Here is a 24,545-nt window from a genome sequence, read left to right on the forward strand (position 1 = left end):
CCCACTTATTCCATATTCTGCTAAAAGTCATTGGATGTCGACCAACGCGAGCAGCAATGTCGCGATACGATAAACGGCAATCGCGATGGGCTACAATCCGACATTTATCAAAGTCGGAAACGTGATGGTACGCATTTATCCTCCTTACACGAGGCATCACAACAACGTTTCACCAGGCAACGCCGGTCAACTGCTGTTTGTGTATGAGAAATCGGTTGGAAACTTTCCTTATGTCAGCACGTTGTAGGTGTCGCCACCGGTGCCAACCTTGTGTGAATGCTCTGAAAATCTAATCATTTGCATATCACAGCATCTTCTTCCTGTCGGTTAAATTTCGCGTCTGTACCACGTCATCTTCGTGGCGTAGCAATTTTAATGGCCAGTAGTGTATAAGAAGGTTGCGCACTACCTGTTTAAGGTGGGCACAGGATGGTCGGTTGGTTTGGATGAGGGGACCAAAGAGCGTGGTCTTCGGTCCCATCGCATTAGGGGGGGGGGGGGGGGGGATGGGGAAGTAAGTCGGCCGTGATCTTTCAAAGGAATTACCCACCATTTTCCGAAGCGGTCTAGAGAAATCACGGAAATCTTAAATCAGGGTGGGCGGACACGGGTTTGAACTGTCGTCCTCCCGAATGCGAGTCCAGTGTGATAACCATTGCGCCACCTCGATCGGTCTGACACACAATTCTCGCACTCACGTTCTTGCTTTCGTTATTTCCCACATTTTCTTATGGAATAATTAATGTGTACCGAGTCCTTTCAATAAATCAGTGCACGAGTGGTGTAGTAATAACTGCACGTCGCATATCGTTAGCGTTGTGTTTACTGTGGTTGATTTTTTGGACCTGTACTCTTGATCACAATTTTGTTGCCGGATTATTCTTCTCCGAGGTCAGTATACATTAATTCCGGACCACTAGCATCGCTTCAGGTTCATATTTTCTTTTCCTGTACGTGGTGCCACTGTCTGCAACTGAAGGTGTAATGCGTGAACTTTGTTTCACTGCGTTATACACATTCAAAAATATTTCAAATTATTCTCTTTTTTTACGAAGAATAGTTTATAATACAAAATCACAAATTAAGATTCACTCAGTAGCGACTACAATGGATTCCAACAAAGTAATACAAAACAAATACATCCACGTAAATTACTTATATCTTTGGGTCCCACTTTATCGAATTAGGTATACAAAATGCCAGTATTTTCATTTAGTAGACTTTTGCTGTAGCTACAGTATTGGTCCAAACTCTCCATTTAGCCACAGTCAAGTAAAGTACAGGATGAGGCAGAAAAATGAACTATTTTAATTACTCTCTAAGAGTGGAATGCTATTATTGGCGACACCTAATATCAGTCACACGTTCCAGACAGGTCCACCATTTGCCGAGATGGAGCAGTGGAGAGGGCCTGGGCGTGCTGTGGCTGTGAACGCCTCTCACGAGGACGGTGGCTGTGTGTCGCTGCTGCTAGGCGGGAATACCGCCGTCAATTCGGCGTTAGACGGAGTGATGCTTTACCGTCGGCACATGAAATCATATTGTGGGTGAAAAACATTGAAGTAACAGGAAGTGCACTAAAGCTGAAATCGCCAGGAAGTCCCAGAAGTTGTCACTCACAGGAACGGATAGAGGACGTTACTGTCGCGAGGATAATGCTCAACAGCTCCACAAGGCCCCTTACACGGCCAGAAAGCCACAGTTTGGTGCGCTGCCTCCTCAATGCACGTAATCGATCCTTTATTTTGTCAGGACAAACATGAACTCGCGACCACAGCCACATCTCAGCGGTTTGCTACCATCGTTGACATATTCCTCGCTCCAGAACTTGAGCAGTTTCCTGCCAATACGTATTGGTTTCGACAAGAAGGTACTACGTATTATTGTGCTCAAATTTCAGTGACATCATTGAACAGAGGGTATGGGAACCACATCATTTCAAGGACAAGGTACATTTTCTGGCTTTCAAGGCCTCCCGACTTATCGATCTGTGACTATTTCTTTTGTGAGTCCCTTAAACAAAGGGCGCAAGATACACTTCTGCACACAATTGCCGAAATGAAAGACAACATTCACGCTGAAATCTGAATCATTCCTATAAAGTCGCTTGTATGTCCAATAAACGATTTACAGCGAAGATTGCAAGGGTGAACGTAACAATGGTGTCCATCTATAAGACATCATTTCCTAAACATGAACGGTGCGTGTAATGGTAATACGCAAGGGTTTCGTTGTTGTGATTGAAAATTTCTTACAGTATATTTCTCTAACTGTTTCGCTGTATCCAAATAGGCCCACTTTTCTACTACACACTGTATTTGTTAACAGCTACAGATTTCTCCCGAATACGCTCACAACCGCTACAACTCTCCCTACGCGCTTAGTGCCCCGTTTACTGTAATCAGTAATTCTTGAATTGGTGTCTCGTTCATGCACACCTCCCTACAGCTATTATTTCCCTGCGTCCCCCACTACAGACTTCTACGCCAGCTACTCTTATTGTTACGTTCTGTGAACGCAGCACTGGTCCATTGCTAGGCAATGTTCTTCTGAACTGGTCAACCGAGTTGCCCTTGGCGCATTTAGAAGAAGTTTCGCTGCTATACATCGCCGTACTTTTGCAACCTGGTGTACACCGGGCGCCTACTAATGGAGGTAAAGAACATACGTATTATGTGATATACCTTAAATAGTCTGTGTACCGTCCATTCCACTCTGAAAGGTATGGATTACGGAAGGTCGATACTTACTTTCTTAGCAGTGAAGTAGCAGAAAATAAAAGCTCACTTAGGCGTATAAAAGTGTACAAAAGCAAAAAATTACAAAATAATACTATAGCGTGTAGGCTTTCACGGCCGGCGTCTTCAGTAATTAAAACTTCCGGGCTAAGAGGCCGTGGTCGAATAGTAAAAATACTTCTCCCTGACGTTTCGTTGCCAGCTGCGGGCAACATCATCTGAGGTGAATCTACGACTGGCTGCTAGGCCGTGGAGGTCCTGTTTATATAGAGCGTGTAGAGGGCGCCACCACTCGTCACGTGTTGTCAACAGTAAAACTATCTCTGGCTGGCGTCATTACTCTCGATCGAAGGTAATCGATTGTCACATCTTTGGTACAAAGTCGATCGCCATATCTTATCTAACTTCAAGCCTCCTTCTTTCCTGTTAAAATTATTGTGGTTTTTAAAAATCTCTACAGCCTCTCTATACATACGTGCATAATAATGCGATGTCTTAGCTAGCACGCTCGTCTCACTAAATTTTTGTGGTGTCACCGCCAGACACCACACTTGCTAGGTGGTAGCCTTTAAATCGGCAGCGGTCCGGTAGTATACGTCGGACCCGCGTGTCGCCACTATCAGTGATTGCAGACCGAGCGCCGCCACACGGCAGGTCTAGAGAGACGTCCTAGCACTCGCCCCAGTTGTACAGCCGACTTTGCTAGCAATGGTTCACTGACAAATTACGCTCTCATTAGCCGAGACGATAGATAGCATTGCCTTCAGCTACGTCATTTGCTACGACCTAGCAAGGCGCCATTATCATTTGCTATTAATCTTGTGATGCATGTACCGTCAGACCGATGTTCAACAATTATGGATTAAAGTTACGTATTCCAGCAGCTACGTACTTTTCTTGATAGTATAATTACTTTCCCTGTTCCAGACCTCACGCCAGCCTGCGTGAACTTAAACGCGTGCCTTTCGGCTACCTCCCAGTGGCTTGGCTGTCTGGCCAAGTCACAACAATTTTATTTCATGGTCACCCGTTTCAAAAACATGTTCCGCTACAGCCGATTTGTCCGTGTGTCCCAGTCGACAGTTCCTTTTATGTTCAGTTAGGCGAGTATTGATACTTCTTTTTGTGGTTCCAATGTAAACCTTCCCACAACTACACGGAATCTTATACAAACCAGGAGTAGCTAAAGGGTGTCGTGCATCTTTCGCCGATCTTAAGCATTCACTAATCTTCTTGGTGGGTCTGAAGATTGTTTCAACTCTGAACTTGGCCAGCACTTTCCCGATACGGTCCGTAATATTGTGGATGAATGGGAGAAAAACTTTCCCCACCGATGGTTGTTGTTGCACTTTTTCGGACATTTTTCTTCTGGGATGCAGTGCTCGATCAATCTCCTTTCCAGCGTATCCATTTTTCTGGAAAGCGGTTCGCAAGTGATTTAGTTCCTCTTTCAAATAAGCTGGCTCACAGATTTTATTAGCCCTGTCCACCAATGTCTTGATAATACCTCTCTTCTGCCTGGGATGATGGTTTGAATCCTTATGAAGATAACGATCGGTAGCGTATCTTTTCTGTAGACTTTGTGATCCAGAGTCCCATCTGCTCGTTTAATTACTGAGACGTCCAAAAAATTAATCTGTCCATTACTTTCTGTCTCCATAGTGAATTGTATTTTTTAATTGATGCTGTTCAAATGCTTCAAGAAACGGTTCAGTTCTTCTTCATCGTGATTCCATATGACAAAAGTGTCGTCCACATACCGATACCACTTCAAAGGCCTTTTCTGGCTGACTGCAGTGCTTGCTGTTCAAAATATTCCATAAAAATATTAGCAACGGCTGGACTTAGAGGGCTACCCATTGCCACTCCATTAATTTGTTCATAGAACTCATTATTGTACTGAAAATAAGTCGTGGAAAGGCAATGTCTAAACAAAGCTACTATATCAGTCGGAACTATGTCAGAAATGCAAGCAAGAGCTTCGTTGACAGGAACCATGGTGAACAGAGACACCACATCAAAGCTGACAAGAATATCACTGGGGCTGACGGTAATCTCCCTCAATTTTTCGATGAAGTGCATAGAGTTTTTAATGTGATGATCAGTTTTTCCAATAAACGGTTGTAACAAGGTGGCAAGATGTCTTGCCAGCTCTTGAGTTGGGGATCCAATAGCACTTACTATCGGTCTCAGTGGGACATTAGGTTTATGCACCTTAGGTAGCCCATATAATCTAGGAGGATAAGCTTCCGTTTTGCAAAGATCTTTTTTATCCTCTGAAGGAATAAAAGACTTTTTTATTAATTGATTGGTAACTGTCAACACTTTCGTTGTAGGATCCTTTTTCAACTTTTTATAAGTGGTAAGATCCAAAAGGTCACTGATCTTCTTGTGGTAGTCTTCACTCTTCATCACCACGGTAGTATTTCCCTTGTCAGCAGAAAGTAAACAATACTCTTGTCCGCATTAATCTCCCGTAGTACTTTCTTTTCTCCTTGAGACAGATTACTGCTAGGTGGCTTAGCTTTACGCAGTATCCTGGCTGTTTCCATCCTAATTTCATCAGCAGTGTGTGATAGGAAGATCCAGGGAAGAAACTTCTGTTCTCTCGAAAGGAGGAAGTTTTGCAATTACTCCATTGAAGATTCCAACGGAGGATATTGTAGCTAATATAGAGGCGGGGATTCGGCTGTTACCATCACACACTGCTGATGAAGTTAGGATGGAAACAGCCAGGATACTACAAGTATAGTTATTGTTACGCAGAAACCACCTATCAAGCTCATTGCAAAGTTTACTGTTACGAATATCTTTAAGGAGTCTTGCTTAGATCTCAGACAGAGTCTGAAATATTTCAACATTTTGCGTAAAGTAACAAAATAAATGAAAGTAAATAAGACAGTAAAGATGGAGATTTAGGAGAATATATTGGACCATAATCGGGAACCATTACAGACGGCGCAGTAAATCAGCTGACGAGGGAAGTGGCGGTTGCCACTTGAAGGAGTAATGTCGACAGTCGTCAGGGTAAGCGAAGCAAGCCTACATCATCTGGCTAAACAGAAATTCGTATTCCTTGCCCCCTATACATGAGTTTAGTATTCCAAATTTTATCGGAAGTTTTTTTGCCAATATGGTATGACAGTAAACTGATCCTCTTTGTTATCATGTTTCCTCGTTTGTGTGATGCTGCCTTTTATTTTATTTTCCTTCCATTTCGGTTTAGCTTTTTAATAAAAGTTTTGTCGTGTAAAGTGGAATAGTAGCCATAGTTTTCTTCTGTTTTTGGTATTTAAGTTAGCTCTGAAAAGTTCATTTCATTTCGGTGTTTATGCTCGATTGTACATACATTTTTGAGTGAAATCAGATAATGGAATGACAATATGGGAAGAACAGATTGCTGCTCATCACACAGACGAGGCATTGAGCAGCAGACAGGCACAATGAAAAAACAGCTTCAATCCTGAGTTTCAAGACAAAGTCCTTCTTCAGAGATAGAAAACACACACATATTCAGACAAGCACAGTCCACACAGACATGGCCATTGTCTCTGGACAGTAGGACCTGACTCATGCTATGTCGTGCTCCGGCGCCTAGGGACAGTGGTTATGTCTGTGTGAGGTTGTGCTCGTGTGATTGTGTGTGTTTGTTACTTATTTCTGAAGAGGAAGTTTGCTCTATGGCTCAGTATTGTAGCAGTCTCTTTGATCGAACCTCTCTGTGACTCATTGCCTCCTCATGTGGTGAGCAGCAATCTATCCTTTCCATATTGCTTATATTTTTGTATAATTTGTTCGATTCAGTGGAATATATCTATTTACTTTTCTGATCGGTTTTCTAATATTAGGGTGTTATCTACACGCGTGTACAAGAAAGAAATGTAACTAATCCATGTGAGATGGTTATAACGAAATTAGTTCTCAGTATGGTGTAGTAAAATACTAGCTAGTGTACCAAAAAGGTAGTTCCCCATTACTGAACCGTATTCTAGTACATGTAGTTGGTTATTGGACTTGGAATCGGTATGTTTATTACATTTAACAAAATATTTTAAATGGTGTAGAATGTCGATGTCTATAATTTGTCGTATCACTTCACTCAAACTATTCACTGTATATTGACTTCTGCTTATACAGTCTTAAGTAAGTATATACACTACGTTGTTTTTTTTTTTTTTGGTCAGATTGCAGAGCTCTTATACAGTTTACTACTAGATTGGTAGGGCTGCTACGTATGTGACTTTTGGTAGTGACTGCAATGTATTTCCGGATGGGTTCATCATGGAGCAACGTCTATTTTTCTATTTTGTCTAGTAACTGTTCAAAACCATTAACAGATTTTTAATTTATTTATGCAAGTGAAACTTGAAGATTCTTTTTCTACAGACTGTCTTCAACATGACTACTACTGTATTCCCTTGTCAGTTACTATTGCGTTGTTAGTGTTCATTTTCTCACAAATGGTACCTATGGTTTACATACTAGGGAAGGGGTAAGATAATATCAAATGCTCATGTCAAAAGTCCAAGCTGAGAATAAGTATCTGAACACGTAGCAGAAGACAAACTTGTCATTCTGTGGAACAACCCTGTAAATTCACGCACTCAGGGGTGTATAAGTTAAAATGCGGTTGCCGTGCAATAACAATCATAGGACTAACAGGAATATTTCAAAACAATGTTCATGGAATTTGCGAACTTCACTGACGTGAAACAGTCTTCATTTAGTTCACACCTAAAACTACAAAAACTCAGTCAGTGACGTAACACGATGTCTGGCAGTCCCAGCGACTGCTGAAAACCGTAGGCAAGTAAATATTTTAGATGAAACATGAAGTTTTACATATCTGACGAAACATCATGCATTGCTTTTAACAGAGAGACGGAGTTAAAAAACAAAAAATGCATCGAAAGTTTCACGATTTCTCTTGCAAATGTCTGTTTTTGAAATACATTCCTTTGTAAGATATTCTGTTAACAAAGATAATGTAATGTACAAATCATTAGGTATAACCTGTGATCAGTCAAGTTAATCGCCTTTCGATTTAAAGTACATCACATTTGACAATCATCTACCATATCTACAGGATGAGTCAAAATTATGTGAAGAATTTTAATTTCGTTTCCTTTTTTACTCAAGTTTGTGAGAACCGATGTCTTAAGCAGAGAAGAATGATTGCAAGCTTACTTGAAGTTCTGCTGCCGGCGGAAAAAGTGTGGCGAAGGCTTGCAGAACGATTTTCAGGTAGATGGTCACCTGCTCGTTTACCAGGAGATTTGTAGCAATTGGATTAGTAGCAGACAATTATCACTTAACTGTATTGCTGAACGTTGAGTGAATTAACTGTGTTGATCAGGTTGAGACTCTGTATGACGAAAACTCGAAGCAAGTCCTTTTTCTCAAATAGTGTTCACATAATTATGACTCACCCTGTATGTGCTGAGTACCAGTGGCATACGCTAAGGTAATAATATGTAAATTATTGACAAAACTTTTTGGCATGTGCAAAGAAAAATATACGTAACTTGTGCGTTATATGAAAAAATAACTGCTATGGGACACTATGCACCCGAGGAAAAGTCTTTTGTAGTGCTGATACCGCTGGAGATGAGTATGTATCCCAGTTCTAATTTGGAAATAAGTAAATAAGAATAGTATCTATATGAAAATTTACGACAGTCAGCCTCAATCTAACACCAATCCTTGACAGCTCTGGTCTGCTGTGCTCGTTATATCTGCATATTCCTTCTGTCTTTCGTGTCCCAATACTTAAGAATCTTTTTGCAGTTCACTTTTAGTGATCTTCACCTCACAGGGTATACACTAATTCCAGAGAGTAAGCCAACCTATTAACTTTCATGTAGCACACTCGTCCTATCAGAAGTGAAGGTTCCAACTCATTCTCTTCCCACAGAACTGAAATACTACGTGTGCCCTAGTTCTTCTTCTTCACCTTTGCCGTTTACCAGTTCCCTACGGGATCGAAATTGTTACATGTGCTGAAGCAATGTTGGTGACTGCTGGTGACCAGATACCAGATATCGTTCCTGAGGCGACCACTCCCCGTGGCACAGACTCTGTGTACCTCATCTGTCTGCGTCTGGTGTACAGCTCATGTCTGAGTGCGAAAGCTTCCTTCTGAATGTTTGCGTAGCAGGTATCTGATGCGGGACGGAGGCTACAGCCAAGTATCTACACTGGAGACTGGGGGAAAGCGCATATAAGCCACCTCTAGACCGAGTGGCTGAAGAGCGCTCATCGTTAATCCGAGAGGAGAATTTGCGTGACACGTATCTTCAAACACTGCTCAATGAAGAGTCTCAAAAAGTGTGTGTTGTGAATACTCAGTTGGGCTTGTTTAAATATTTGCATTTGCCTTTTGGCAGTGCTTCTGCCCCGCTATTTTCCAATGGTACTTTAAACAGCTGACTGCGCAAGGTCCAAACTGTTCAAACTATTTTGACGATATTGTCATAGCAGGTCGTACACCTGAAGAACATTTGCAAATTTGCGTGCTTTGTTTCGTTTGTTATCTGATGCAAGACTGAAGTGTAGACTGGACAAGTGTGATTTTTTTAAACCTGAATTGAAATATCTCGGACATGTAATAAACCGTCAAGGTGTAAATCCTCTTTAGTCGCATCTGTTAGCTATACGAGATTTGCCTGTTCCTCGCAATGTTACATAATTACAGTCAGTTCTAGGGAAAATCAACTATTATATTTGGTTCATACCGAACGCTGAACAAATTACAGCTCCATTGCATCGTTTACGTCGGAAGAATCTCCCCTTTGTTTGGACAGTTGAGTACCAAGTAGCTTTTCAAAAATTTAAAGATGCATTGTTCAGGGATCGATACTTGGTTCACTTTGATCGTGACAAACCATATGTATTGCAAATTAACGCTTTTTGTTACGGCATCGGTGCCGTACTTTCGCACAGAATTGGTGATAAAAGAGAGGCCTAATCCTTTCGCATCAAATGTGTTGTCTAGCGTTCAGTGTAACTATTCACAAATTGAGGAGGACGGTTTGGCTATTGTGTATGGTGTCGCCAAATTCCACCACTATTTGTACGGCACAAAATTCTACTTAGTAACGGGTCACAAGCTTTTTCAGTCCTTGTTTCATCCCACGAAACCGGTTCCTTTCCGAACTACCCAAAAATTGCAAAGATGGACTTTGCTCTTGCCTCAGTACCAGTACAAGGTTGTGTACCGTCCGACTGCTCAACATGGTAATGCGGGCGCACATTCACGTCTTCCGATTGGCCCTGATACAGATTTTGATGCTTCTGCTGCATCTCGTTGCCACATCGATGCTCAGGTTTCAATCTTTTCCGCTGAACTATAGGAAAATTACACAAGCTTCGGAATCTGATCCAGATTTGTACATTTTGCTAACATACATTCACACATCTTCGCCTCGTTTCATGTGTAGCATGAAGAACTCTGTGGTGCGCCGATACTTTGCATGTCGGTGTAGCCTCGCTATACAGAAAGGGGTGATTCTTGTTTAGAATGACAGTGGACACCCATGTGTGTTGATCCTTAAAGCTTTGCAAAAACGATTGTTCAAGTTACTTCACCAATGGGGACTGTTCGGACGAAACATTTAGCGCGTCGACACTGTACGAGGCAGGGTATGAACGCCCAAACAGAACAGATGACGTCACAGAGTGACGCATGTGCGGAAAATCAGTCCGCTCCGCCACAAACATCACCATGGCAATGTGTGCACATAGACTTTGCAGGACCTTTTTAGAACACTCGTTGGTTGATTGTGGTTGACACATATAGCAAGTTTACTTTTGCTGTGCCAATGAACTCGACAACGTCACGTAGGTGTTGTCCTCTATTTTTTGCCTTGAAGGTTTACCTGAAGTAATAGTGACAGACAACGGACCTCAGTTCACGTCAAATGACTCTGAAACTTTCTGTGCGCGCAATGGCACACAGCATGTAACTAGCGCACCGTTCCACGAACAGTTAAACGGCGAAATGCAACGTTTTGTCAGAACCTTCAAACAGTAAATAGCCAAACTACGCTCCACCCACACCAGGGATGAAGCATTGGAGGTGTTTCTCGCCTCCTAACTTTCGCACTCACGAGACGGACCATCGCCGGCGGAATTGCTTCACAGCCGCCGCCATCGGACACTGCTCCACCTGCTCCACCCTCCTCAGCATCCGTCGCCCAAGGAAGGCCGCAAGTATCGCTTCGCGTCGCACGTTACTGTCTTTTACAGGGTGTTTAGCGGCAGCAGACGGTGGGCGCGAGGCGAGATCGTCCGTCAGCTTGGCGCATGCATGTACCTTATTTCATGTCCAGACGGCACGCAGCGCCGCCATCAAAATCATCTTCACCACTGCCGTGTGCACGGTGATCTTTCTCTGTCTCTTCCCACAGATTCACGGATCCCCAGGACAGCGCGGCCACAGCAGCCGCCAGAGAGTGTCATTACGACGATCCCGTGGAGCCTCCGCCTTCTCTAGTCCTACAGATGGGGCTGGATCCGCCCACACAGCAGCAGTCGACACCTTACACATCAGTTTATTGGCCTCTTGAGGTGGATGCGTACCCTTCTGGTTGTTTTCCGGGGAACGTTTCCAGCAGAGCGCAGGCCGGACGGAGCGGTACGAGCGGAACCGGAAGTTCGACGCCCCTTGCAGCCACAGCTTCCGGTCCAGCGCAGCTTCCACCCTCCGGCCTCCCCCGCCGTTGCCGCGCTCTCTACCCGAGGACGGTCCGTCTCCTTGAGGGGAGGGGGCGTAACATCAAGCGCCGGCACGTCGGCATGGAAACTCACAGTAGAGAAGGTTGTGAGACGCCATCAGCCAATAGTACGCTGACTAAAACGTCACCACGATAGGAGCGGCATCTGTACGAAGAGAATGTAAGTGCTGCTCCAGCTAGCCTCGATCGCACTAGGAGAGCCGCCCTTGAAGACGAGCTGTAACATAAACTCTGTAGCAGTAACTTATGAGCTTGTATTATCTGCTTGCATGGAAATTGTATATATCGAGAGACATTAATTGTTTGCATGTCGCCATTTGCTTGCGGCCCATCTTTGTAGAAACGCAAGTTAAGTGTTGTCAATTTAACATATTGTAATAAACTCTATTAATAGGATTTGCTTGAAATGTTGTTTAGCTATCCGAGAAAGGAGATTCCTAGGCACTCTACATTACACGATTGAGTAGGATCTCACACATAGGATCAGTCAGGTCCTTCGGAAATTCTTCAGTCACCTTCCTTGGCACATCAGTTGATGGTCCCCATAAGAAAGCGCCTCATGCTCGGTGTTCTTCTTGCTGTAGAATAATTCTATTTGCCTCAACATTATCTCTCCACTGATAGGTATTAACATCGATCCACCATATCATATCTAGAAAGTTTTCGACAAACTCATTCTCCTTTTGTGATACAACATTGAAGTGCTCTCGATAGAATCTAGCGTTGTGCTCTTTCGTAAAGGCTGTCCTATTCCTTATACCACTGTACCCTCCTCTCTGTTTCCTCAAACCTACTATATTCCAAATACGAAGAGTACACTGCTGGACATTAAAACAGAGTAACAAAAAGCATAGTCAATAATTTAATTCTATTTGCAGTGCAACAGTATGTAACAGCTTGGCAGAGAAATACTTTATTTAATTTTTTCATTGAAGATGTACAAGGTGCAGAGTGGTGTCAGGATTGCGCTTGTATTCAGGTGTCCCGCTGCTGATTATGGTGATTGTGAGTGTTATTTAGCTGGGTAGAAGAGTTTCAACCAAAGGGATTGCAGTTAGTCGGTCAGCGAAGTGTGAAAGAAAGATTAATTTATCCATCCCATTACTTATAGCAGTTGATTTGCTGCCCTCAGCAGCGAGTGTCAGACGTCGGTCCTGGATGTTAGTAAAGTGTTAAACTCAGCTAGCAGCCTCCACAGACCAGCCAGTTTGAAGCGGTGATAGGCCAAGGAGAGGTGTCAATGGCGTCAGTGCTTTGGCAGGTGGAGAAGTGTCAAGTCAGGCCCCTGGGCCAGCGTCAGGCTCCTGTGGAGGCGAGGAGCTGCAGGCACGATGCTGTGAGTGTGCTGAGGTAGGCAGTGTGGGCGGGAGCGACAGTCGTGTGCAGAACTAGTGAGCCAGCAAAAGACAGCAGCGGAGTGTGCATGCAGTAGGGACGCAATGACTCGTCGACTGGTCGAGCTGAGGTGCGAACCATAACCCACTGTCAGCCAGGGAGTGGTCCCCTGACTGAAGGTACCTGGTCGACACTCTACAGCATCGGGCCTAGGTCCTGCCAGTAGCGGCCAATGCTGGTCACGTCTAGATGTGGCAGCTACATGAATCATATCAGGTCAGCGAGTGGCACGGAACATTTCTCGAACTCTGCTGGCAGTGGCTAATGCTGCCTGACTAAAATGGGCAGCATTAATGAGAGTTTCACCCACGAACGGTTTGCTGAGGCAGCATACCTTGTTACATAGGAAAAATAATAGCCAGGTGTTGGTCCAGAACGTGTGGTAACTCTGGTCGGCCTTGCTACATTCTGACTCCTTCACTTCTACTGTGTCACCAGTGTTCGGCCCTGATGGAGACGGTACTCCTAGAAGTATGGTAACTTTGTATATGGCAAGGCATGAATGGTAATTTTTGCTGTGTCAGACGGGTCCATTCAGAGCTTCTTGCCAAAGAACGCCCAGGCGCCCTCCTCTGTCCTGCTACCAAGTACCTTCTTCTGTCAAGTAATGATGGCTACTGACATCAATCCGGCCACACTAAGTACAAAGAAACCGTGACACAACAAAAGAGTGACATTCATAACAAAGAGCTTCCACCTCTGATGGCAACAGTGGCTCTAAACCTGCAGTCTACGTAGCCGAAACGGAGCTGGATCACAGATATGGGCACATCATTCCATTGTGCTTAAACTTCGTCGTGGAGGTGGTTAGTTAGTGATTAAGGCATTCCAGTAACTCTATAACTTATTACCAGATAGTTTCTCTAGATGACACATCCCACAATAAGCTGAGTTGGGCAAGAGTTGGATATCAACAGTATCAAGGTACGTCATAATAGGATTGGCAGCCTGCAGCTTTATAGTTTCTTGTTTAGATGTAACGTCATGGGGCCACCGACCTGATAAGAAATGCAATAACCGTTGTTCATCTTATCGAATATGCGAACCAGAACTGATCGTGTTGCGTACCCAGTGACATCCCACACCAACACGCCATGTGCTGTGTCCATACGACAGTCTCGCGCTGACTTCAGAGGCTTCCGCACACGGACACGTCTCTCGGGACACAATACGTAGAGGAGAGACTCGACTCAAAAGATGCTGTGGTGTCACTCTAGTGTCCATTGTGGCCGTTCCTCTGCTGGTGTACCTCCCTCCCTCTGTTGCTGAGGTTCCGTGGTGCTCCACTCGTCGTTGCACATCGCGTATACATTCTTGCCTTGCTGGAAGCAAGCCCACTTCCCGACTCAAGAAATGTGACGTTACTGTACGATGCTGTAGGGCCGAGCCAGTCCTCTCGCACTCTAGTCGCGTGCGATCATTGAGGCCTTTCGTGGTGTTCGGCAAAGTCACTATGATCTCATCAATTTCATATTTACGTGGAAATCGTGGCATGCCAAACAACACGTACAGCAACATTGTGGAACTGCAGACCCGATAGGTCATGATACTGCTGCAGTCGAATACCAGAATGTGTTGGCAGACAGTCCACGTTCTTATACAGATTACAGTAATCAACATTCACATACCACTTATGAATAAGAAACCTTTTCTTTTATTCAGAATGTGGTACAAGTAGTATTCACGCCATTTGCTCGTTTCTTGCATGCCATCTTCATGTTCGTGTTGTTTCACTCTTAATAGGCAGCAATTTACAAACATTTCTTAATGTATTAAATTTCAAGGCACACATTACTTTGTCTGAAAGACACAAACCTGTTTACCCTGAAGACGCGGACCATACGTGTACAGGTTCGGTAGCGAGTTCTTGATCTACCGGCCATGGCAGCTATGGTCGCTGAAATAATGCATAAACACAGGAAACAGAGAGTTATGTATCTTTCGACTGTGAAAAAATACTTGGATGACTACAGCTATGTCTGCATTCGTAAACAACAAAGAAGAGAAAATGAGTCCATGGAGAATGGATTGGCCTGGAACAGACGTGTTGGTGATAGGTATTCATTTGTTTCCAAGCGAGAGCCACTTTAATACCCACTCCGAGGTAAAATAGAATCAACACGGACTTTTCTTCCCACTCCCGAATAAAAAGCATTAGCCATTAATGTCATGAACGGGAATTCAGCGTTATAACAAAAAATTACATTTTGTCATATACATTTTCTTACCTTCACAATTTATTTGTGCGTGTAGTTCGCACCATAGGCCGTATTTCTGCAAATCATTTTAGTAGATGTAATGTTCCAGTCCGCTTGAGATTCGCGATATTAAAAATGAATTATTAAATAAAATGCGAGTGGTTTGGTTCAGCAAAAGTTCACAAGAGGAACAGAAAAAAAATGGCTCTCAGCACTATGGGAGTTAACTTCTGAGGTCATCAGTCCCCTAGAACTTAGAACTACTTAAACCTAACCAACCTAAGGACATCACACACATCCATGCCCGAGGCAGGATTCGAACCTGCGACCGTAGCGGTCGCGCGGTTCCAGACTTTAGTGCCTAGAACCGCTCGGCCACAACGGCCGGCCAGAGGAACAGAACTGCGTAAGGAAGCAGAAACTGATTCACGGCATTGTGGACACACAGAAGATCACGGCAGCACCCCTTGTTCTGTACTGGCTATTTGTCGTTAACTGACCGACCGAGAGTTGGCACTTTGAATGGGAGCAGCCAGAATTTGTGTTTGCATAGTACGACTGGAACGCATTGAAACATATGCATATAACGTACCAACTGAAATATTAGTCATACAGTCTGGACGGGACTTCCTACGTGACAAGCAACTACAAAGCATTCTTTAAAAATCTTTCATTCCATCTTAAAGGAGATGTTGGGTTACAGGCCTTTCCAGCCAGTAATTGTATTCTGTGTTGTTGTGACGCCACTTATTTACGACAACTGGATGCTTATTTAATTTTGTAGAACTTTTAACTCGATCTAGATGGGTAGCTGAGAGTAAGATGTTGTTCATTAAGTTTCTTTCGTGCCATGTTCCTGCATATGCCTTACGTCCGAGAGAAAAACCCCTCTGTCGATAAAAAAACCGAGGTAGAAATTTGTTGCCTGTTGTTTGTCTTACGTACGTTCATATTCTCTCAGTGGTCTTGATAATGCTATAGTGTGATTTTGTAATTCGTTGGTGTAAGATACGTTTCTTTCTAATTCTGTGGAAGACGATAAACTTTAAAATCTTGCCGCTGCAGAGAATATTATCTTCTGCTATAGGAGTTGATTGAAGTAATTTTGCTCAGTAAGTTGTTCTTCTCTATATCACGCTGCTACATTATCCCAAATCCTTGTAGGTGCTCTTGGTTTGTCGACAGTTTCATTGAGTTCTTCGTTTTCCAGAGGATTCTGTTGCAGTGAATTGGATACTGCTTCGAGAAAAATATATGGGAAAATGAACTTTTGAATTTCGGAAAATTGAACGTTGTATTATAGGGCTACAAGAGTGATTTTGTGAGTCTGTTGTTACGTAGTCTGTTGACCCCGAATCTGGTGATTGCTTCTTTTATTCTGTGTAGTATGTTCTTGGTTTTAAGTGATTCGTAAGGGAGTTTGTTTGGAAGCTATACCGTAGGTCTTCAGCAGTGTGTTCTTGATTTTAAGTGTTTCGTTGAGGGAATTTGTTTGGAAGCTATACCGTAGATCTTCAGCTAATTGAAGCATCCTCTGGTTAGAAGACAGAGTTTATTCTTTCGTTTCATTAGAATTCAAGAAGAGAAACTGGTAGCTCCAGTCCATGTATTTCATATTTCGTGAGACGTACAAAATTATGTCGGCTTTCAGCTTATTTAATCTTTTCAGTGATGTCTTTCTGGCTACTTAAGAGTTCATCTAGATAGATGTAGACAAGGTATTTGACGTTTAGTTTTGGAGCAATTTCTTGTCCACAAAGACGAATGTAGAGTTTTGGGTTATCCTGTAGTCGGCGATTAGTAAGATTGCCATGTCTGAAAAGGAAAGGTTTACTTTTTGGTGGATTAGATCAATCTGATTCTCCATTTACTGGGCTACGTTTCAAGTTTGCTGATGTAGCTGTTGACTTGTTCATTGATTGCATTCGAGGTGGGCGCATGACACCAGTAAGTGGTGTCATCTGCATATAGAACCATGTCTTTATCCCACCACCGGGGTCTTGGGATATCCGCTGTGTATATCGTTCATAACTAAGTGGATAAGGCGGCAGCCTGGGGCACTGCCGGTCTGGGTGTGGAGGAGGACGATTTTTGGCCCCCGTCTCGTAGTCTTCAGTTTCAAATGAGGTTAGCTAATAATGGTACTATTGCAGGTGGGAAATTGTGCTTTAGCACTTTGTGAAGATGTCTGTACCTTATCAAAAGCGCGTTCTGTGTCCAGAAAGACGGTAGCAGCTGCACCTGTGAAATTGCACGCTTCCGTTGCCTTAATCATGGATCAGCGGGATTGTCTTTCTGAAACCAGCTTGTTCATGTGATATAATGCTTTTGTCTTCTGCAAAATGTTGTAGTATGTTGTCAATTATGTCTTTCAAAGTCTTGTCAATTATTTATAATTATTTTTATATTTCTAAGTTTGGTTACAAAGTCGGTTTGCTAAGTGGTGAGTTCGATACGGTTCCTTCTTTATTTCATGTAAATCACAAATTGTACAAGGTTGAATTCTTTCAGTCCAGGTATGAAAAGACTTAGCGGTTTCCTTGGGGTCCAGATTTTCAATGATAACAATTCTAGTTAGAACATTCAGATCAATCATTACTGGGTTCTCACCGGGTTCTGTGGACATGCTGGAGTTTCATCTCGAGTTACACCTGGAGCGTGCCTTTTAAAAACCTTCGTCGTTATGTATCTCAAGAGATTCCGTTTCATGAGGAGAATCATTTGTTTAGCAATGAGTAGCTGGTTGTTGGGCGCACTGAGATTGCTGAGATTGTTGTGGTGGGTTGGTGACTGTTGTGATTCGACTGTGTCGTTGCGTCAGATCTGATGATTTTCTCGTGTTTTTTGTTTAGCATGAAGAACGTTGACTCTGCATGGTGGAGATGGGATGACCTGAGCGTTCTCTTCATGCAGTTTGTTTTGGACATGATTCCTGCCATATACCATTTGCTTCTTTTACTAATTTGACATTCATAGTACCTATATTTTGTCAAACAGTGTAAATATTTGCTACGTTGAGGAAAACTAACAGATCAAATTACACTTACACCTAAAAAAAACCCAGTCTGAGAAAAATAAACATCATTATACGCAACATAATGAAATCACAAATATCTCATTCTCCAGATCAGTGCTGTAAATTTACACGACCTTGTGTTTATAAATTGACATATGGAAGGCAAAATAAAATATACATTAGAATAGACAGAAGGAATTTTCAAAACAATGTTCATACCACATCTGAATCTCACTGCCATGATATTATCTTCATTGGCTCGTCGTTAAAACAAGTTCCACACACCAATGAAAAAGGACATGTGCTAAATATTTTGCAAGAAATAGAAAGTTTCTTATATATGATAAAACATCAAGACATTATTTTGAATGAAAAGGTTGAATCAAAACAATTCGCTGTAAATTTCACCAATGTTACTCTAAATGTTTCATGTTGAAACATATTCCTTTCTTTAGATAACGTGTTAACGTAGATAACACTATTTAGGAGTGAAATTATATAGTGTGTGATTTAGCAAAGTTAGTCATTATCTTTGTATGTAAAGCACTCTACCATTAAAACTTAAACAATAACCAAATATATGTTCTGATTGCCACTGGTATATTATCAGTTAAGATTAAATATGTCACTGGCTGACGTCTGCTATGTAAGTTGTGTGAAAAACAGCTGTCATGTTAACTAATAAGAAACAGTAGTCACTCGACGTAAATGTGCCTCGAAGTATATTTTGTCTTCTCTAATGCTAGTAGTGCTACTGATGGACATTTGCTTTTGTTACTATCCCAGCAATGTATAAATAAAGGAATTCTCTGTTGTTCAGTTTATGTGAGTCAACTCCAGTACCAACAGCCCTGGTGCCTCGTACGTTTCGTAATCCAACACAAAACCTGTTTTTTAATGGTTCAGTTTTAATAATCACTATCTCCCAACGTATAAAATAGTCCCAGAGACCTACCCATATTTTAAACTTTAATGTAACACACTCATCACATCAAAAGTGAAAGCTCAAAATGATTCTCTTCCAGCAGAACTGGAATGTTACATATCTCCTAGTTCTTACATACTACAAATTAGTTCCTTCCCTCTCCAATGACTAAGTGCACCTGGATTTTCCCAGTCTACCACTCTATCCGCTCCCTGAAACAGCAGCGCCCTCCTACTGTCGAGGATACCCCGCATGACGTCGGGTATGAACCTGCTGGTCCCATCAGTTCCATAGTCTCATGACAGTCGAGAGATCCGATTAAACCAAACAGAATTATCCTGGAATAATAAGATGCAGTGTTGATACACTAAGATTCTGATGCTGTCGACATTCGGCAGGTACTGGTATTTTTACTTCTCGCTCGAGGCATATCTCAGTCATCTCAAAACAAATAACGTTGAAATACGGTCTGTGAATGAGGGACCCCATACTTGTTCTTCAGTTATATTCAATATGCGGGTGGCTTTATTTCTATCCATGTCGTGTGTTTGCGCTGATATGCAAACCATCCGCATGTAAAAGCATGTAGAGCACTTCAGGTAATTTGCCGTTTACTGCTTGTCGCCTCCAAGGTCAAATTCCTGCTGCTTTAGCGACCATTGATGTAGATTTGTTTCTTCCGTGCGAAATTACAAACAATATGGGTGGCAGTTATTTGTCATTGAATATAATTCTGTATGAAAGCACTAACCTGGTTACCAACACGTGTGCTCCATTTGTCTTCGCAGTTACGGCTTAGAGTTCTTACTGCACCTTCCTCAGCGCTTTTGGTCCCTGAAATAACATGGGTGAGGTGACAGATATGTATGCCGGGTCTGTGAGAAACGACGCAGAACATTTGGTCTGTCTCTCAATTGTACGTTGGTAATGAACGAGAAACACATTGATTAAACCATGAAAATGAAGTAGTCTGTAGTTGACATATTGCAGGAAGGAAGTAGTTTTTTAAGAAAGTAATTTTTCTTAAAGTGGCTGTCAATTCAATAGCCACTGTAGGAACCGTCGAATCAATACGGAAAGCTTAAAGCCACTCTTTTTTTCTGTTCAGTAATTTGTTTCTTTGTTTACTTCAATATTTTCTATTTTCTCAAACCGTTTGATATCAATGTTATACTTTATAGTGCTTCGTACTATACGAATTTATTATCTAACGATTATCTAGCTCAACGTAGACTCATGTACATCTCATGAGAGAAACAAAGTCGGTCAGAGAACTAACGGTTAAGGAGTTATCACTTTGAATACATGCAGTGTGACCCTCTTACTAGATCACAGAACTTGAGCGACGATTGTTACGACAGTTTTTTATTATTATTTATTTGATGATTATTTGTTAAGAAGTATTCGACTATTCTTACACTAAATGTTTAGTACAATATGTCAAATATTGAGTCGTTTGTAAAGTAATGTTGAAGGTGCGTTATACATGGTAGAGCGATTATTTAACTAGTAAGGATTTTTCTGGGTGGGGATAAGGGGCAGAGCGGCGTTTCTTCTATAAAAAACGAAAAGTATTTGGAATCTAAAATGATCAAGGGGAATAAGACAAATTACTTGTAATGGAAATAAATAAGTTTAGTTACTATGGACATGTTACTGTAACAAGCAATTACTCAGATACAGAATCCGGAAAACACGCTACATTCTCATATACTACAGTACTTACCCACACCTCTCAAACACAGATTCTTAAATTTAGAATTCTGCAACATTAAACGCCACTGCTCTAGTGAGTAATTTAATATCTCGTTGAAGCAGACGTATTTCAAAGTCACATTTTTTATTGTTTTCTTTTGGCAGGTACAAAACGAATGTTATTCTCTTCTATATTTATCAGAGCTCTTTGTATTACAGATTAATATTACCTATGTCGAATATCTGGCTAAGAATAATAATACTTACTTGTATCTTTTCTCCCTTGATCCTTCAGATGTGCCTCGCTCGTGCGAGAACGTCGAGATTGCGTGGGTGTCCCATACACAGGGTGTAACGGGTATAAGGGCGTTGGTGTCTTAATAGGTACACTCATGAATATGTTGGTTGTCTTTTCTCTTCATCCTACAGTCTTCTCACATATACGTCACAAACTTTATGACTTGATGTTTTCTGCCTCGTCCTAACAACACCACTAAGTCAACTACACCTTTCGGTATAGACTAATCGTTTAGCGTCCACGTGTCCACACTTCAGCACCTGACCTGCTTCCCACGCGAAAATAAGCATTAACGGCTTTTTCTTTCCACACATACTTGGATAGGCTAACCAAAATACAAACATACGACTTGTGTAAGCTATAATTATGAGCCTGCAAATGACTTGATGTAATGTCGTTCAATACACCATCCTCAGTCAACAGTAGTGATAGCTGCACATACAGCCGTTACACCCTGTATACAGCCGAGAGGTGGCCGACGCTCCCCAGGTGTGGCGTGTGATGGGGGGCGCTGACCGCCATTCGACCCTCGGTGCATTCAGTCTTGCCCAGACTCGCGAAGCGTCAACTGCCGGGTGCGTTCTTGACGAACTCAGCTAATAGCCCTCGTCCCTGTTGACGAGAGTGCCGTGTTTTCTTTCTCAAAATCGAACATATGCTTCTCGTTGAGGCTATGTTTAGCCAGTGCAGATCTGTCTTTATGCCCCAAGCATACGCATCTAATGTATTCCATCCATCGCTGCTAGATACTGTGCTGCGTTTTTCCCTTTCTTTGACGCTGACACGCTCAAGGAATGCCATATAAACCTGGTATTCGCAAGTTTATCTTGGTATCTTGTCCTTTACTGAGATAAACATAGTTTTCGTTTTTCGTAGTGGTCGAAAAATGGCCAAATTTTTTTTCGGAGTTTCTCCCAATTTTGACTTAGGTAGCCCCAACACACGGAATAAAGTTGAATTTCTGTTCCTCTTTCCCTTGCTCTTATTTGCGACAGGCTGTGTCATTTGTTTCCTTCAATGCACGTCAATTTTGGCAGCATACAGTCTAAGTTGTTACAGACTATCTCTGTGCCAGTGATGTCAGCTCGTTGCATGAAGGAACAGATCTAAGAGGGTCTTTTTTCCATAGACTGCATGTCCTAGGGGACCATCTGTATTGCCCTTGTTAGCACGTCCTAAACTGGAAGACATCTCTTACGTTCTAGCTTCACCGTCAATTGTTTGTTTTCATGGACCCTGTTGAGTCAGTCTGGTATCTCTTTGCCATGTTCCCGCAGGACGAAGGGACATCCACGTAGCTTATTGGCTCTTTATTTGGAAACGTCTGCGATGAAAGTGATATCTATCGTGGAGCTAGTATGTATGTAGTCAGCGAGAGGAAATGGTTCGTCTTTTAGCCCGTTCACTACGACTGGGAAATACGTGTCGCATGATAGGCTGTCAGAGAACCACTTGCTGTGTGAGAACCAGTTGAATATGCTGTATGTTACTACTATGTCTAGTATGGGACGACCGAGAGTATTAGAGATTGCCCTTGAAAGTTGTGCTGTCTCAATTATTACGTAGAAGTGGGAGAAATTTATCAGCTTTTAGAACAGAGTGGAGTTTGTAGAATTTCCTGCAATCTATGTGGCAAATTATATGTAGATCAATCAGTTAGGGCTATAACTCCTAGACTACTTGAGCATGAAGGGAGTTGGAGACTGAGAAAGAAAGAGTTCACCTTCGCTAAACATGCTCTGACTGAATGTCATCCATATGATATGAAGTGTGATATTCTCCATAAAAGAACTAAGGGGAGAAAGCTAACACTACTTGGAACTCTGGTCGTTAATAAACCACACTCAAAGAAACCTGAGTTTGTCCTTAATGACCAAACACAGTTCCATTACTCATCCTTATTAAAATTGTAGCCTTATTAAAATTGTAGCCATTGGCTAATAAGCTTTCTGTAACTGTTGTACACCCACATTCCATAGCCTTTTTCTTCCCCTCCCTTTATTTAGTCTGTTCATCACATCCACCAGTTTGTCCATATGACGTATGAGCCCATGCCATTACTCATTTGTAGAACATTTCTGTTTTATACGCTCACGTACTTTTAATATTTGAATATACAGTAATATAAGATTTACACTCCTGGAAATTGAAATAAGAACACCGTGAATTCATTGTCCCAGGAAGGGGAAACTTTATTGACACATTCCTGGGGTCAGATACATCACATGATCACACTGACAGAACCACAGGCACATAGACACAGGCAACAGAGCATGCACAATGTCGGCACTAGTACAGTGTATATCCACCTTTCGCAGCAATGCAGGCTGCTATTCTCCCATGGAGACGATCGTAGAGATGCTGGATGTAGTCCTGTGGAACGGCTTGCCATGCCATTTCCACCTGGCGCCTCAGTTGGACCAGCGTTCGTGCTGGACGTGCAGACCGCGTGAGACGACGCTTCATCCAGTCCCAAACATGCTCAATGGGGGACAGATCCGGAGATCTTGCTGGCCAGGGTAGTTGACTTACACCTTCTAGAGCACGTTGGGTGGCACGGGATACATGCGGACGTGCATTGTCCTGTTGGAACAGCAAGTTCCCTTGCCGGTCTAGGAATGGTAGAACGATGGGTTCGATGACGGTTTGGATGTACCGTGCACTATTCAGTGTCCCCTCGACGATCACCAGTGGTGTACGGCCAGTGTAGGAGATCGCTCCCCACACCATGATGCCGGGTGTTGGCCCTGTGTGCCTCGGTCGTATGCAGTCCTGATTGTGGCGCTCACCTGCACGGCGCCAAACACGCATACGACCATCATTGGCACCAAGGCAGAAGCGACTCTCATCGCTGAAGACGACACGTCTCCATTCGTCCCTCCATTCACGCCTGTCGCGACACCACTGGAGGCGGGCTGCACGATGTTGGGGCGTGAGCGGAAGACGGCCTAACGGTGTGCGGGACCGTAGCCCAGCTTCATGGAGACGGTTGCGAATGGTCCTCGCCGATACCCCAGGAGCAACAGTGTCCCTAATTTGCTGGGAAGTGGCGGTGCGGTCCCCTACGGCACTGCGTAGGATCCTACGGTCTTGGCGTGCATCCGTGCGTCGCTGCGGTCCGGTCCCAGGTCGACGGGCACGTGCACCTTCCGCCGACCACTGGCGACAACATCGATGTACTGTGGAGACCTCACGCCCCACGTGTTGAGCAATTCGGCGGTACGTCCACCCGGCCTCCCGCATGCCCACTATACGCCCTCGCTCAAAGTCCGTCAACTGCACATACGGTTCACGTCCACGCTGTCGCGGCATGCTACCAGTGTTAAAGACTGCGATGGAGCTCCGTATGCCACGGCAAACTGGCTGACACTGACGGCGGCGGTGCACAAATGCTGCGCAGCTAGCGCCATTCGACGGCCAACACCGCGGTTCCTGGTGTGTCCGCTGTGCCGTGCGTGTGATCATTGCTTGTACAGCCCTCTCGCAGTGTCCGGAGCAAGTATGGTGGGTTTGACACACCGGTGTCAATGTGTTCTTTTTTCCAT

The sequence above is a fragment of the Schistocerca nitens genome, unplaced genomic scaffold (assembly GCF_023898315.1).
Source record: "Schistocerca nitens isolate TAMUIC-IGC-003100 unplaced genomic scaffold, iqSchNite1.1 HiC_scaffold_153, whole genome shotgun sequence".
Taxonomy (NCBI): Eukaryota; Metazoa; Arthropoda; class Insecta; order Orthoptera; family Acrididae; genus Schistocerca; species Schistocerca nitens.